At 39.1% G+C, this 15,236-nt stretch overlaps 1 long non-coding RNA gene across 1 annotated transcript in view; it reads left to right on the top strand.

The window, feature by feature from the left end:
• The first annotated feature begins 12,962 nt into the window (after positions 1-12,962).
• LOC138357841 (uncharacterized) overlaps positions 12,963-15,236 on the top strand; it is a 4,338-nt gene continuing 2,064 nt past the window's right edge. Inside the window, exons 1-2 of the long non-coding RNA XR_011225157.1 lie at positions 12,963-13,017; positions 15,139-15,216. This is a non-coding gene — a long non-coding RNA (uncharacterized lncRNA). The remainder of the gene's footprint in view (positions 13,018-15,138; positions 15,217-15,236) is intronic.

Below are 15,236 nucleotides of genomic sequence, written 5' to 3'. Positions count from 1 at the left end.
GATAGCCAAAGCCCGAGGAGGTTCTGGTTCCACCGTGGGTGTAGTGATGTTGGTCACTATGACTTGTAGCTTTTGTTTATGTCACTGACCACTAATAAGCCATGGGGGTCCATTAAACCACAACTGAGCTTTAACTAACTGTTTTAGTGTTAAACCTCTTGCTATGTAATCAGCAGGATTGTCCTTAGCGGGGACATGTCTCAATTTATATCCAGCAGATAGTTCATGTATTTCCCTAATTTGGTTGCTAACATAAGAAGTTTTGTTGTTATTATTTCTTACCCATTGTAAGGCTGCTTCATTGTCTGACCACACTACTATCTCACCAAAGTAAATATTACTGTGTGTCTTGGTCAGGCAATGAGCCAACCTTACTCCCACTAAGAAAGCAGTCCGCTCCACTTGGGGGTAAAGACCACCTTTTAATTGGGGCTACTCTTGCCTTTCAAGTAAGTAGAAATGACTGTTGTGTATTAACTAAATAGGCTACTGTGCCATATGCTTTGCGGAAGGCATCGCAGAACACATGTAAATTGGAGCATAAGTTCTGTTCTAAGGCATTTAGTGGAAATTTCAGAACTCTTAGTTTATTGAATTCCATAGTTAATGTCTGCCATTTGTCTTGCAGCTCGATTGGTAATGGATCATCTCAACCCATGTTTTTTTGGTCAGCACTCCTGCATGAGGAGTTTACCCTTAATTAAAATAGAACTAATTAAGCCCAAAGGGTCAAATGGTAGACTGACATATGAGAGTAACTTTCTCATAGTTAGGGGTGATTTGTTACTTTCCACTGACTTGATATTCAACTCATCAGTAGACGTGCTCCATTCCATGCCTAGAACCTTTAATTTTTTAGGTACCTCATAGTCGAGAAATTCTTTTTCGATTATCTGGTTTAATTGTTGGTTATTAGGGGCCCACGATTGCAATGGCATATTGACTCCTAGCAATTCATGGTTAACCTCATGGTAAATTTCTACCAATTTATTTTCATCATAAGCCTGGATGTTGTCCACATACAGGTTGTTACTAGTTTCAGCCTTATAGGAACTCTTAGATTTCTTCAAATGAGTATCCAAGGTAGCTTGGAGTAAAAATGGTGAAGACATGGCTCCGAATAGTACTGAAGCAAACCAGTAGGTGATGACATAACTATTAGGATCTTGTGGATCCTTTGCTCAGAGAAATTTAGTAAAGTCATGATCCTCTTCTTGCAAGCCTAGTCTTAAAAAAAGCTTTACTGATATCTGCAGTATAGGCAAAAATGCCAGAGTGAAATTGCAACAGTACATCTTGTTACATTTGAGTTAGGCTAGGTTTAGTTTGTAGACAAACATTTAATGATAAGCTGTCTGCCTTTATTTTTTCGCACTGCAGTTGAAGACTATTCTAATTGATGTCGTCACTGACTCTTTAATGACAGCATGATGTGGTAAATAATGCCCTGTTTTGTGATCATCTTTATCAACAACTTCTATAAATTTATTGTTACATTGTTGTTGTATCAATCCATGGTACAGTTTCAATTTATCAGGTTGTTTCTGTAACCTATCTAACTGAGATTTTAATTGGGATGCTGCCATCAAATAATTTACTGGAAGTTGTGGATGATTCAACTTTGTCGGGGTTCACCGTAATAAGAGGGGCGAGTAACAGTATACCCAAGGTCACTCACCGTAGCCCTGCGGGTCTTCACTCTATCCTCGTGGCGCCACTGTACGCCAGGAGAGTATCCCAGTCAATCCCAACCGGCCTCTGATCGAGAATGAGTGAGAACACAGCTTGTTCTCTTTACAGCATGTGTGCCCGCCCCCTACACTAGGCTCTACTACTAACCACAAGGTCGCCAACTGGTGTTTCCCGTGTCCAGTAACACGTCAGTGGTTTTGTTGAATTGTGGTAGCAGTGGCAAGAACACACTCAATAGATCTGATATCAGGCAGGTATTTATTTCTATCACTCTATTTCCTTTCATGTATTATATAGCCACAAGAAATATGGAGGGGATGATATAAACACCAAGGTATTTTGTATTTTACTTAAAAATATTCAAAGTATTATATCCGTATCCATCAACAATCAAGTACACTGCAGAAATTCACTCCCTCTTCATATATATATATCGAGGCGCACCTAGAGGGTAACACTCCCCCTGCTCGTCAATGTCATAATCAGCCGAGCCGTGCCCTTCTCGCCGTGTGAACGTTTATTGCTTGTTTTCCTAGCGTCACGCGCTCTGTTTCTTTAAATTAGCATGAATCACTATATTTGTCATCAACACAATATTTCTATAATGGCAAATAGAATGCAATGAATCACCACACTGATATCAAGTTCAATAACTCATTCCTACAGCACTCAACGTGATATTTCACTGTACTAGAGTAATGCACTGTACTTAATAATAATTACAATGAATGCACTTAACCACGGTACTGTTTTTAGATTCAGTAATTCCTCTCGTAGGCGATAACACAATTAATCACTGCACACATGAATGATTATTCAATACACAAGCATAGACATATATATATATATATATATATATATATATATATATATATATATATATATATATATATATATATATATATATATATATATATATATATATATATATATATATATATATATATATATATATATATATATATATATATATATATATATATATATATATATTTATATATATATATATATTTATATATATATATATATATATATATATATATATATATATATATATATATATATATATATATATATATATATATATATATATATATATATATATATATATATATATTTATATATATATATATATTTATATATATATATATATATATATATATATATATATATATATATATATATATATATATATATATATATATATATATATATATATATATATATATATATATATATATATATATATATATATATATATATATATATATATATATATATATATATATATATATATATATATATATATATATATATATATATATATATATATATATATATATGCAATTGACGATCACAAAACACTGATCATTTTATGCGGAAAATCCACAGAGAAATATGAAATGAGGTGAACGTTTCGGCTTTGTTAAAGCCTTTGTCAACACCAGACTGACTAAGGAGAAGGGAGAAGGGGAAGATATATAGGCCGACACCTGACCACCCCATCCCAAGGGTTGGTCAGGTGTAATTAACCAAAAACAGGTATAGCTTAGCTTAAAATGGTCAAAGAGGATTAAGCGGTCAGAGAATAAGGAAAAAAGATTAAAGAAAAGCCTCATGAACACACAATATATGAATATACAATTATAATGAGACATTGTAAGCCTCTCTATCAGAGTTGTTTCTTAAACTGTTGTGCAATATTATAACTTAAAAATGGATCAAGTTTGTACATACCAGTACTAACATTAAGAAGATTTGGACACTGACTGATTAGAGCAGACTCAATCAAATTCCGTTCCACGAAATCCCCACAATTGGTAATGCTTTTTGCACCATTCCAGTTAATATTGTGATCGCATAAACTCGTATGTAGATACAATGCATTAGACGTTTGGGCAGTTCTAATACTATAAGCATGTTGTGACAACCGCAATTGTAAGGACTTTCCTGTTTGTCCAAGGTACACAGAATCTGTGTACCTTGGACACACCAGAATCCAAGTGTACCTTGGATTGGATATAGTGTACCAAGTGTATGATTCTGGTGTGTACCTTGGACACACCAGAATCTGTGTACCTTGGACAGGCCCGCGTTGTGTATGATTCTGTGTACCTTGGACAAACAGGAAAGTCCTTACAATTGCGGTTGTCACAACATGCTTATAGTATTAGAACTGCCCAAACGTCTAATGCATTGTATCTACATACGAGTTTATGCGATCACAATATTAAGTGGAATGGTGCAAAAAGCATTACCAATTGTGGGGATTTCGTGGAACGGAATTTGATTGAGTCTGCTCTAATCAGTCAGTGTCCAAATCTTCTTAATGTTAGTACTGGAATGTACAAACTTGATCCATTTTTAAGTTATAATATTGCACAACAGTTTAAGAAACAACTCTGATAGAGAGGCTTACAATGTCTCATTATAATTGTATATTCATATATTGTGTGTTAATGAGGCTTTTCTTTAACCTTTTTTCCTTATTCTCTGACCGCTTAATCCTCTTTGACCATTTTAAGCTAAGCTATACCTGTTTTTGGTTAATTACACCTGACCAACCCTTGGGATGGGGTGGTCAGGTGTCGGCCTATATATCTTCCCCTTCTCCCTTCTCCTTAGTCAGTCTGGTGTTGACAAAGGCTTTAACAAAGCCGAAACGTTCACCTCATTTCATATTTCTCTGTGGATTTTCCGCACACATATATATATATATATATATATATATATATATATATATATATATATATATATATATATACATATATATATATATATATATATATATATATATATATATATATATATATATATATATATATATATATATATATATGCATCAAATGCATAATAAAGCACAAAAAATATTTAAGGAAGGGGGTGGTAGGAGAAAAGCACACAGAAACTGTGTTGGAGGGGATCTAAACATTCCCTCTAATGCGTTATGCGTGGTTTCCTCCGAGGCTATGGGTCCCCCTTCTTCCAGCTAGAGGTGGTACTCCCTTCCCTATATTCCTATATATATATATATATATATATATATATATATATATATATATATATATATATATATATAGATAAATCATAGACATCAATAATAGTAATAATATAGTTACTGGGCACATAGCCTAACACCAAATACTGGCACATTTATATATATATATATATATATATATATATATATATATATATATATATATATATATATATATATATATATATATATATATATATATATATATATATATATTCTCTCATATTAAAGTTAATCATATCATATTAAAGTCTCGTGAAAGACATTATCAACACAGTAAATTCATCAATTACTCCGGGTGCCTGCACACACCAATAATAATAAATACCGTGAGTGCTCTATGAAGCCCCACTGCACACTGGTGCCTTACTGTGACATAGGTGAGCCTTGCTCATGACATACAAAATACTCTGGCTAAATAATGTAGCTGACTAAAGGGGAATTGGGAGGGAAACTAGAATCACCTACTTCCACCTATCCTCCGGTGAGAGTTGAGTTGTAGCTCCTGGTCCAGGCTCCTGCCTCGTGTAGGGAACGCCCCCACACACACCCTGTCGTGTCCTCCAGGAACTCAATCAACGTCCCAAAATAAACGCGTCGTCTCCGTGCTCTGTCCTCCGCGGGTCTGTGCCCCTCCTCCACGTCTTGTAGGGTTGGAGTCGGTCTCCCGGCCATCAACTTCTCCTCCCAATTACGGCTGCCTGCCTACGTCTCGGCTGCAGTCGTTCGGAGTCCCGATTAGTGTCTTCTTTCACTGCTTCCCAGTGGATTGGCCCAGCCGCTATGTTGTCACTGTGAAGCTATCAGACGTCCCAGACGATACTGCCTAGACTCCACCTGCACAGCACCCGACCCTGGAGCACTTGATGCTCAATATTCCGTCAATTCCCTCTTCGGTCCGCACATGGAATGAAGGAAGACCTCCCGGCGTACTGGCAGACTACGGGTGACGCGTAAGATCCACGGGAGTGGCGTACTGTATTACTGTCAGATTGACAGGATCAAACTTCACACATCCGTCCACCTTGACGTGTCGTGTCCGACTGATTCCCTCATGGAGGATTGGTCCAGCCACTACGTCATCACTGTAAAGCTATCAGCCATCACATACGTCGCTGCCTAGACTCCACTCTTGCACAACACCTGTCCATGGAGCACTTGATGCTCAATATTCTGTCAATTCCTTCTCTGGTCCAACACATGAACAAAGGAAGACCCCACAGGTGTTGGCAGACCACGGGTGATGCGTAAATCCTCCGGAGACGGGGTAAACGGTCCAACTGACAGGACCCCCCAGCGCACGTCCGACCTCCTTGACGTGCTGTCTTAGACTAATGGCGCCAGAGTCGCGCACTGACCGGACCCCCCTTCCTTCGTGACGTCATATTCGCCACGGGAGGTTTTCATTGGCTCCCTGTGCCACGTCGCTGTCGGTGACCAATCAGGTGTCACTGATGTCACACAGTTTTGGCGGCAAAACAGAAGAGCCAGCGCCATATTGGCTTCCTAAAGGGCCTAAACCACAGGCCAAAATACTCTTCTTTTACAAATTTCTCGCCACTTCGAGAACACTACACTCTCCCACATATATCAAACTGATGCCTGCATCGTAGAGAACGCTCGGGTAAAGTGGACATGACTCTTACAGCAGGCGTGGGAGAAATATAAGGGGGGGAACACCGTCACAACTTCCATGGCAGCTTCAAACAAAACTGTTTGTCTTTGTACACAACAGTATCAAGGTATTGCTGGTAAGTCCATGTGTCGTCTGGACTAGGCATTTCAGGTACTATACCCAAGGTGTCTAAATCCCATAATTTATGCACGAGGGGACTAGACTCATCATCCTCAGATATGTCTCTGATCTGTAGGGGTAACTGTTCAGAGCCTAGTCATGCCACTATAGAATTATTTGGTTGTTTGACAGTTTTGTAGAATTTTGCTGGAAAAGCACTGGTCCTGCTAGCAACTTGCCTCCAGCCAATAACAATAAATTCATACCTTGTTGTCTAGTGCATCCAGTTATAAATCTATAATAGTAATCAGCTTCAATAAGGATCCCAACGTCACTGAGACAATCTGAATTTATTTTGTAATCAGCTAGCCTCACGACGCTGCATTTCAGATGTTTAACAGTGTGACTAAGACTCGTAACCTGCAAATCAGAAGAAATCAAATCTACCAACAATTTAACAACTTGGTAGTTACGAGGTTCACTATTTGTCAAGAATTCAGATATATTTAATTTCACCTGATTAGCAGTTTTCAATTTCAACTGCTCAACTAAGTGTTGTGTAATAAAGGTCTTATGTGAACCTTGGTCAAAAAGACCATGAGCGTTAATCCTAGATTTCTTGTTTATTCTTTTTAATTGATCTGTGGGTAATGTAGTGTTATTACCCGACTCGGTTGCAAGTACATTTATTTCTTGATGCACTTTGCAGTATTGCATTGTCATGGATTTACTTGGACCCTCAGAATGATTTGTTGATCTCTGTTGGGTTTCTCCACACAGTGTAGAGTGATGTTGCCCTTTATAGCATTTTATGCACCTACGTAGAACAACCGTATAGTTGTTGGGTTCTATGAGATCCCATACATTTGGTGCATCTGTGCAGTTCTTTGAGATGTTTGATACTCGAATTGTTATCAGAGTATTTATTACACTGGTAAGGGTTATGTTCTTCTTGACAGAACAAACACTTACTCTTCATAGTAGAAGTTTCAGAAGGTGTCCTCACCAATGGGTTCGTAGGGTTAACTGTATAGGTACCTACATTATTATTCCTCCAGTTGGGAGTTGGTTTACCTTACCCTGTTTAGGTTTAATTGCAACTGATTTGTTGCCTTGAGGTTTACGATGAGTATTAGTAGACTATGTTAAACTACCTTTCCCATCCTGATTAGCTCATTGTCGTTCGACTAAAGAGCATAAACCTTCAGTAATTTCTGTTACAGTTAAAGAAACTTTATTGTACAAAGTACACAATTTATCCAGTGTTTCACTGGGTAGTTTACGTCTTATAACTACTTTAGTCATCCAATCCACAGTTTTGACATCAAATTTGAGGCTTAAGGCCTTAAGTAAAGACTCAGTTATAACCGAAAGATTTGAAGTGAATCTGTAGAATTATTTGCAATTGGTAGGTCCAACAATTTTTGGACTAAAATGGTAATAGTTCTCTCATGATTGTCGTAATTGCTCTTAAGCAATTGGACTGCTAAGTCATAACTATCACTGGTCAAAGTAAGATTCGAAATCACTTTCAAAGCTTTATCTCTGAGTTGACCTTGGATATATGTGAACTTAGTAGTCTTGGGAATTTTTGTTTTAGAGTCTATGGCATCTACTAACTTATTCCAAAAATCATCCCAACTTTCTTTTTCACTACCAGAGAATGTTGGTAGACTGATCAGTGGTAATTTAACTTCTTGTTGTTGAGGATTTATAGAAGCTGTGGCTACATTATTTTTAACAATCAACTTGGTGAAGGGTTGCAATTTAACCTGTACATCATCTTCATACTGAGCTAAATCTCATATGATACCATCTAGGTCTGTTTCGGTAATTTGTGTCCTATTGAGTTCAGACAAATATTGTGTTATGTGAGCTTTAATTTGCTCAAATTTGTTTTTAGCAACTTGGAGATAACTTTCCAGTTCTAAATAGTCAACAGCCCAGCAAACACAGAACATTTGTGAACGTTTTTAAATGGTGCCACAAAGGTAATACTCTAACATTTGACATAAATACGTATTTCTGACGTTCTTAAAACCACTAGATATAACTAAAAACATGTATTCTTGAGACACAGTTTTTTAAGATTTATGTAAAAATTCAAAAATAGTAGTGAATGCTATGGAATTATAATGTTTTCATGCTTTATATATAAAAATAAACAATTTTCAGTCAACATTTCATTTTTTTTGTTTACTTTATGTAAACCTATCCAATTTACGTTCTTATAACATAAATATAACATTTATATGTCGTCAATATGACGTTATTTCCACGACATCGTTACGTTATTATAATGTTATATTAACATATAATTCCGGTATAAAAAAGCTGAAATATATTGAGCTTTATATTTTAAACCTTGTAAAATTGTCGTAAAACTTGGAATAAGACACTAAGCATGCTTTATTTATGAAAATATAGAAACACATCAACAAAAACATAAACCACATGTCACCTAGCTATAATTCTTTGTCTTTCTAGAGAATGTAATTTACGCTTTGACAATCTTTCTTCATATGACAGGTTTCTATTTTGGGGTATTAACTTTGTTATCCTCCGCTGGACGCATTCTAGTAAATTTATAACCATGATGTGGATATACTGTGACCAAAAGTGAAGTGCATATATATCTAAATGGAGCCTACCCAGAGCAAGATATATCTGAAGAACAATGAACCGATATCTTAATCATTATTACTAATGTTTCAATACATAAATCCCAATGTTCTGTTTGCCTTATTACGAACATTTATTCATTGATTTTTGTTTTTTTTAAATTCTTACTAATCATAACTCCTAGATCCCTTTCATAATTCGACTTCATAATCTCAGCACCATGCATGCATCTAGCTTATATCTTATAACTCAATCTATCGTCATTACCTATCCTTTAAACCTTACATTTGTCAGTATTAAACGGCCTCCCCCAATCTTTTGACCATATTTCAGTACCCAATTTAGATCGTTTGATCGATCAATTTAGACCTCCTTGTATCATGTATCATCATACATGATGATAAAATGATACTACTGGGTATGCTGATGATATAATGATACACATTACTTGTTATGCTAACATGCAGAACACTCTTAACTCTGTATTAGTCTCATGTCAGGACTTAGGTTTAGTCATATCTCAGCAGAGGAAACAAAGATACTAAACGGGTGTCCACCCAGGCAGGGAGGAGCTGTTCACAAGATGCAACTGTATGATGGCTCCCAGCTTGACTATGTTAACAGATTCAAATACCTTAAAACTTGCCTTGTATTGTCCTTTTGTATTCAAACTCTGTCGTCAGTATAAAGAGAGGCTCCATAAGCCCTCTTGGAGATGTTGCAGGTTATCACTCAGGCTATGGTGCCAATGTTACAATTGTCAAAATGATGTACCTTGCATACATCAGATCTTTAGTGGATTATGCTGCAGCTCTGCTTGCCTTGATGACTGAAAGAAAGCTTAAAGGGCTTGAAAACTTGCAGAACGAAGCCTTAAAGATAATCTTTGGATGCCCCTCGTACCACAAAGATACTTAACATGAGGAAGGAACTTAATATTCCGAGCGTTGTTTATCGTGTTACTGAAATTAACTGTCAAATTGGTATAAAAATGCTAAGGCTAGCTCATCCTAACTCTTGCACAGAAGCCTTCCAGAATGTCTTTATTGAAGGTCAACATTGTTTCATGTGGCACTGCATCAAAAGCTTTGCTAAAGTCAAGGTACACAACATCACAATCCTTACCACTATCAACTGCCTCAACTATGCTGGAATAAAAAGAGAGCAAATTTGTTAAACATGAACGGCCATGTGTAAAACCATGTGTTGCGACTTAACCCCATTGATTATAAATCTTTGATTCCTTTGGTATAGCCATGCCCTAATTCAGCTTAATATAGAATCCACAATATAGTGAGCCTCTATCTTTTAATCAGTCTTTTATGTGGCACTGTATCAAAAGCTTATTTTATGAGTGGGGAGTCCGTATAAACAACTGGGCCTCTACCCCCTTCAATCCGAACTATTTTCCTTGCTTCTTGCACTGAAATGTGAACAAGTCTCTAAACTGATACATTAATTGTGACTTTTTATCATCCTTAATTGCTCTCAACTCTTTAAGACATACTGAAACATGCACGTGTCTGAAGCTAGACACAAATACAACAAAATTATTAATGATAACAAGAGACTTCGAACTAGGTACCTCACAGGAAGGTGTCCTCACTCCTACCTTATTTAATACCTTAATAAACACGCTGTTAAACTTTGTACCGAGCAAACCCAACGTCCACATCATTATAGCTATGCTGATGATATAATGATACACACCACTGGGTATGCTGATGATATAATGATACACACAACTGGGTATGCTGATGATATAATGATACACACAACTGGGTATGCCGATGATATAATGATACACACCACTGGGTATGCTGATGATATAATGATACACACAACTGGGTATGCCGATGATATAATGATACACACCACTGTGTATGCTGATGATATAATGATACACATAACTGGGTATGCCTATGATATAATGATACACACAACTGGGTATGCTGATGATATAATGATACACACAACTGGGTATGATGATGATATAGATACACACCACTGGGTATGCTGATGATATAATGATACACACCACTGGGTATGCTAACATGCAGAACACTCTTAACTCTGTATTAGACTCATGTCAGGACCTAGGTTTAATTATCTCAGCAGAGAAAACAAAGATACTAAATCGGCGCCCACCCAGGCAGGGAGGAGCTGTTCGCAAGATGCAATTGTCTGATGGCTCCCAGCTTGACTATGTAAACAGATTCAAATACCTTGGCCTTGAGGTGCCACTGTATAGTCCTGTTGTATTCACACTCTGTCGTCAGTATAAAGAGAGGCTCCGAGCTCTCAAGGCTGTTGCAGGTTATCACTCAGGCTATGGTGCCAATGTCAGAATTGTCAAAATGATGTACCTTGCATACATCAGATCTTTAGTGGATTATGCTGCACCTCTGCTTGTTTTGATGCCTGAAAGAAAGCTTGGAGGGCTTGAAAAATTGCAGAACGAAGCCTTGAGGATAATCCTTGGTTGCCCTCGTACAACAAAAGATACTTAATATGAGAAAGGAACTTAATATTCCGAGCGTTGTTGATCGTGTTACTGAAATTAACTGTCAAATTAGTATTAAAATGCTTAGGCTAACTCATCCTAGTCCTTGCACAGAAGCCCTCCAGAATTTCTTTATTGAAGATCAGCATTGTTCCAAATGGATAACAAAAACTGGAACTCAACTCAGAATGTATCAGGTTCATGATTTGTACCAAGAGAAACAACAACGGCACTTTCCTGCACCGTGGGAGGTTACACCCTTTCCAGTTTTAATCCCTCCCTTTCCACCCAAGAAGCAAATTAGAAATCAGCCCAAACTTCGTCTTGAGGCAAAGCTAAACGCCTTAAGCCATATTGATGCTCTGTCCACAGAGCATTCTCTCTCTCAAATCATATACACTGATGGTTCCCTACACCGCACCACGGGTGCAACTGGAAGTGCAGTTGTTCTAACAATGGGCGATGGCCTATACTTTGAGTGGGGAGTCCGTATAAACAATTGGGCCTCTACCTTTCAGACTGAACTATTTGCATGCTCCTTGCACTGAAATGTGTACAAGTCTCCAAACTTGATACATTAATTGTAAGTGACTCCTTATCATCCTTAAATGCTCTCAACTCTTTAAGACATAACTGTAACATGCTCGTGTCCGAAGCTAGGCACAAATACAACAAAATTATTAAGGATGGTAACAGAGTCCATTTCATGTGGTCTCCATCTCATGTTGGCCTCCAAATGCATGATAGAGCTGATAAGTTAGCCAAAGAATCTGCCTTTAAAGGAGACGTATGAGTGTAGCCTTGGATTGTCAATGAGCAATCTGAGAGCAGCAGTACACCGATAACTTCAACAAGATCTTGTAGATCTGAGGCAAAGTGAAATTGACACCAGTAATTCCATCTATCATCATACTATCATGCAAGAGGAGCCACACATCTATGGATCATCCAATAAAATCAGCAGACTTCTAGATGTTACTACTGTTCGGCTTAAACTGTGTTTCAACTGTCTCTGGGATTTCTAATTATCTGCTGATGTAGACCTAACCAAATATAAACTGGGTCAACAAGCATACCGTCTGTCACTATGTGATGGAGTGCCAAAAGACTTCAATTGAATTGAATTGAATTCAGAGACAATTTTATAATAAATGTTCCAGAGATGTTTAAATATTTCATTCAAAACGATCTGCTACCAGAAATCTTAGCCAAATATCCCCTATTTGGTAACTAAGATAAGTAAATGATAAGTAAATTGTCTCGCCAATTATATATACGAGGGAATGATTAAGGGTCGAGGGACGAAATGCGCATTGCTGCCCTCATCTGTGACGTCACAGCATCATTCCCGCTAGTATCAACAGAGCGGCCATTTTGTCGTCAGTGCAGTCAGCGGACAGAGGACAAACGCTTCATGCAAATATTATCGTAAGTAAACACTTATATTTTATTATATTATTAGATTCTAGTGCTGGCTACAGTGCTGTGTATGTGTAGGCGAGGCCGGGCAGTGCTGGTGTATGTGGAGGCGAGGGGCAGTGCTGGTATATGTGGAGGCGAGGGGCAGTGCTGGTGTATGTGGAGGCGAGGGGCAGTGCTGGTGTATGTGGAGGCGAGGCCTGGTAGTGCTATAGTGTATGTGGAGGCGAGGGGCAGTGCTGGTGTATGTGGAGGCGAGGGGCAGTGCTGGTGTATGTGGAGGCGAGGGGCAGTGCTAGTGTATGTGGAGGCGAGGGGCAGTGCTGGTGTATGTGGAGGCGAGGCCTGGCAGTGCTAGTGTATGTGGAGGCGAGGGGCAGTGCTGGTGTATGTGGAGGCGAGGGGCAGTGCTAGTGTATGTGGAGGCGAGGGGCAGTGCTGGTGTATGTGGAGGCGAGGGGCAGTGCTAGTGTATGTGGAGGGGAGGCCTGGTAGTGCTATAGTGTATGTGGAGGCGAGGGGCAGTGCTGGTGTATGTGGAGGCGAGGCCTGGCAGTGCTAGTGTATGTGGAGGCGAGGGGCAGTGCTGGTGTATGTGGAGGCGAGGGGCAGTGCTAGTGTATGTGGAGGCGAGGGGCAGTGCTGGTGTATGTGGAGGCGAGGGGCAGTGCTAGTGTATGTGGAGGCGAGGCCTGGTAGTGCTATAGTGTATGTGGAGGCGAGGGGCAGTGCTGGTGTATGTGGAGGCGAGGCCTGGCAGTGCTAGTGTATGTGGAGGCGAGGGGCAGTGCTGGTGTATGTGGAGGCGAGGGGCAGTGCTAGTGTATGTGGAGGCGAGGGGCAGTGCTGGTGTATGTGGAGGCGAGGGGCAGTGCTAGTGTATGTGGAGGCGAGGCCTGGTAGTGCTATAGTGTATGTGGAGGCGAGGGGCAGTGCTGGTGTATGTGGAGGCGAGGCCTGGCAGTGCTAGTGTATGTGGAGGCGAGGGGCAGTGCTGGTGTATGTGGAGGCGAGGGGCAGTGCTGGTGTATGTGGAGGCGAGGGGCAGTGCTAGTGTATGTGGAGGCGAGGGGCAGTGCTAGTGTATGTGGAGGCGAGGGGCAGTGCTAGTGTATGTGGAGGCGAGGGGCAGTGCTGGTGTATGTGGAGGCGAGGCCTGGCAGTGCTAGTGTATGTGGAGGCGAGGGGCAGTGCTGGTGTATGTGGAGGCGAGGCCTGGAAGTGCTAGTGTATGTGGAGGCGAGGCCTGGCAGTGCTAGTGTATGGAACTGAGGACTCAGGCCCCAGGGCCTGGGCACAGGGGCCTGAGCACTGCTGAGGGTTAGCCAACATGAGAAGGTTGTGTTGATTGCTTGAAATTATTTAAATTGTTTAATGTATTGAATGGCATTTTTCAAGTTACATTTTTTAAATTACTGAACTAGGTTCTAAATTTTTTTAAATTTTGCCACGAGGGGGCGAGTTTATTGGGCAGCGCCACTAATCTTGTGAGTGGACACACCGCCATAGCAGCATGTACAACACTCTCCAATAGGAAAAAAACCCGCTGGGTTCTAGGCTAGGTTAGGCTCATCTGTAATAATTGAATTAAGCCTAGCAAAGCCTAGAACCTAGTTCAGTAATTTAAAAAATGTTGTAACTTGAAAAATGCCATTCAATACATTAAACAATTTAAATATTTTCAGGCAATCAACACAACCCTCTCATGTTGGCTAACCCTCTTTCATGTTGGTCAATAATTTAATTATTTTTTTATGGAGTAATCTTTGCTATATTGATAGTGCTTGTTGTGTGTCTGCAGGTGCATTCAGTGTGTGTACGATACCTGATGTTAAAAAATTATTTCTTTCTTGTTCATGCTCTCATTTAGACGTTTGGCCTCGACGAGGTTCAGTCTTGTGACTGGTCTGTGGCACGTTTTTGTTGAAATGTAGTCTTTTCGAGACTACATTTCAAATGTAGTGTGTGTGGAGGCGTGTATGTTAGGTATTACCTAACATACACGGTCTAATATATCTATCTGTGTGAAATAGATTAAATCCATTTATTAGATATTCAGCCAATAGTTCTGTATTTTCTACATTCATCCATGTTTTGGTAAGTGCAATAATATGTATTGTTTCATTGCAGATTAGAGATTCTAGATAGTTCTAGATTTCCGAAGTACTGAAATGCGCGCCATACAGGCTTGGTGGATCTAGGTGCAAGGTAAAATTATTTACATTTAC

Source organism: Procambarus clarkii, chromosome 80 (assembly GCF_040958095.1).
Source record: "Procambarus clarkii isolate CNS0578487 chromosome 80, FALCON_Pclarkii_2.0, whole genome shotgun sequence".
Taxonomy (NCBI): Eukaryota; Metazoa; Arthropoda; class Malacostraca; order Decapoda; family Cambaridae; genus Procambarus; species Procambarus clarkii.
The sequence above is the reverse complement of the archived record's forward strand: the minus strand, read 5'-3'. Positions and strand labels throughout refer to the sequence as shown.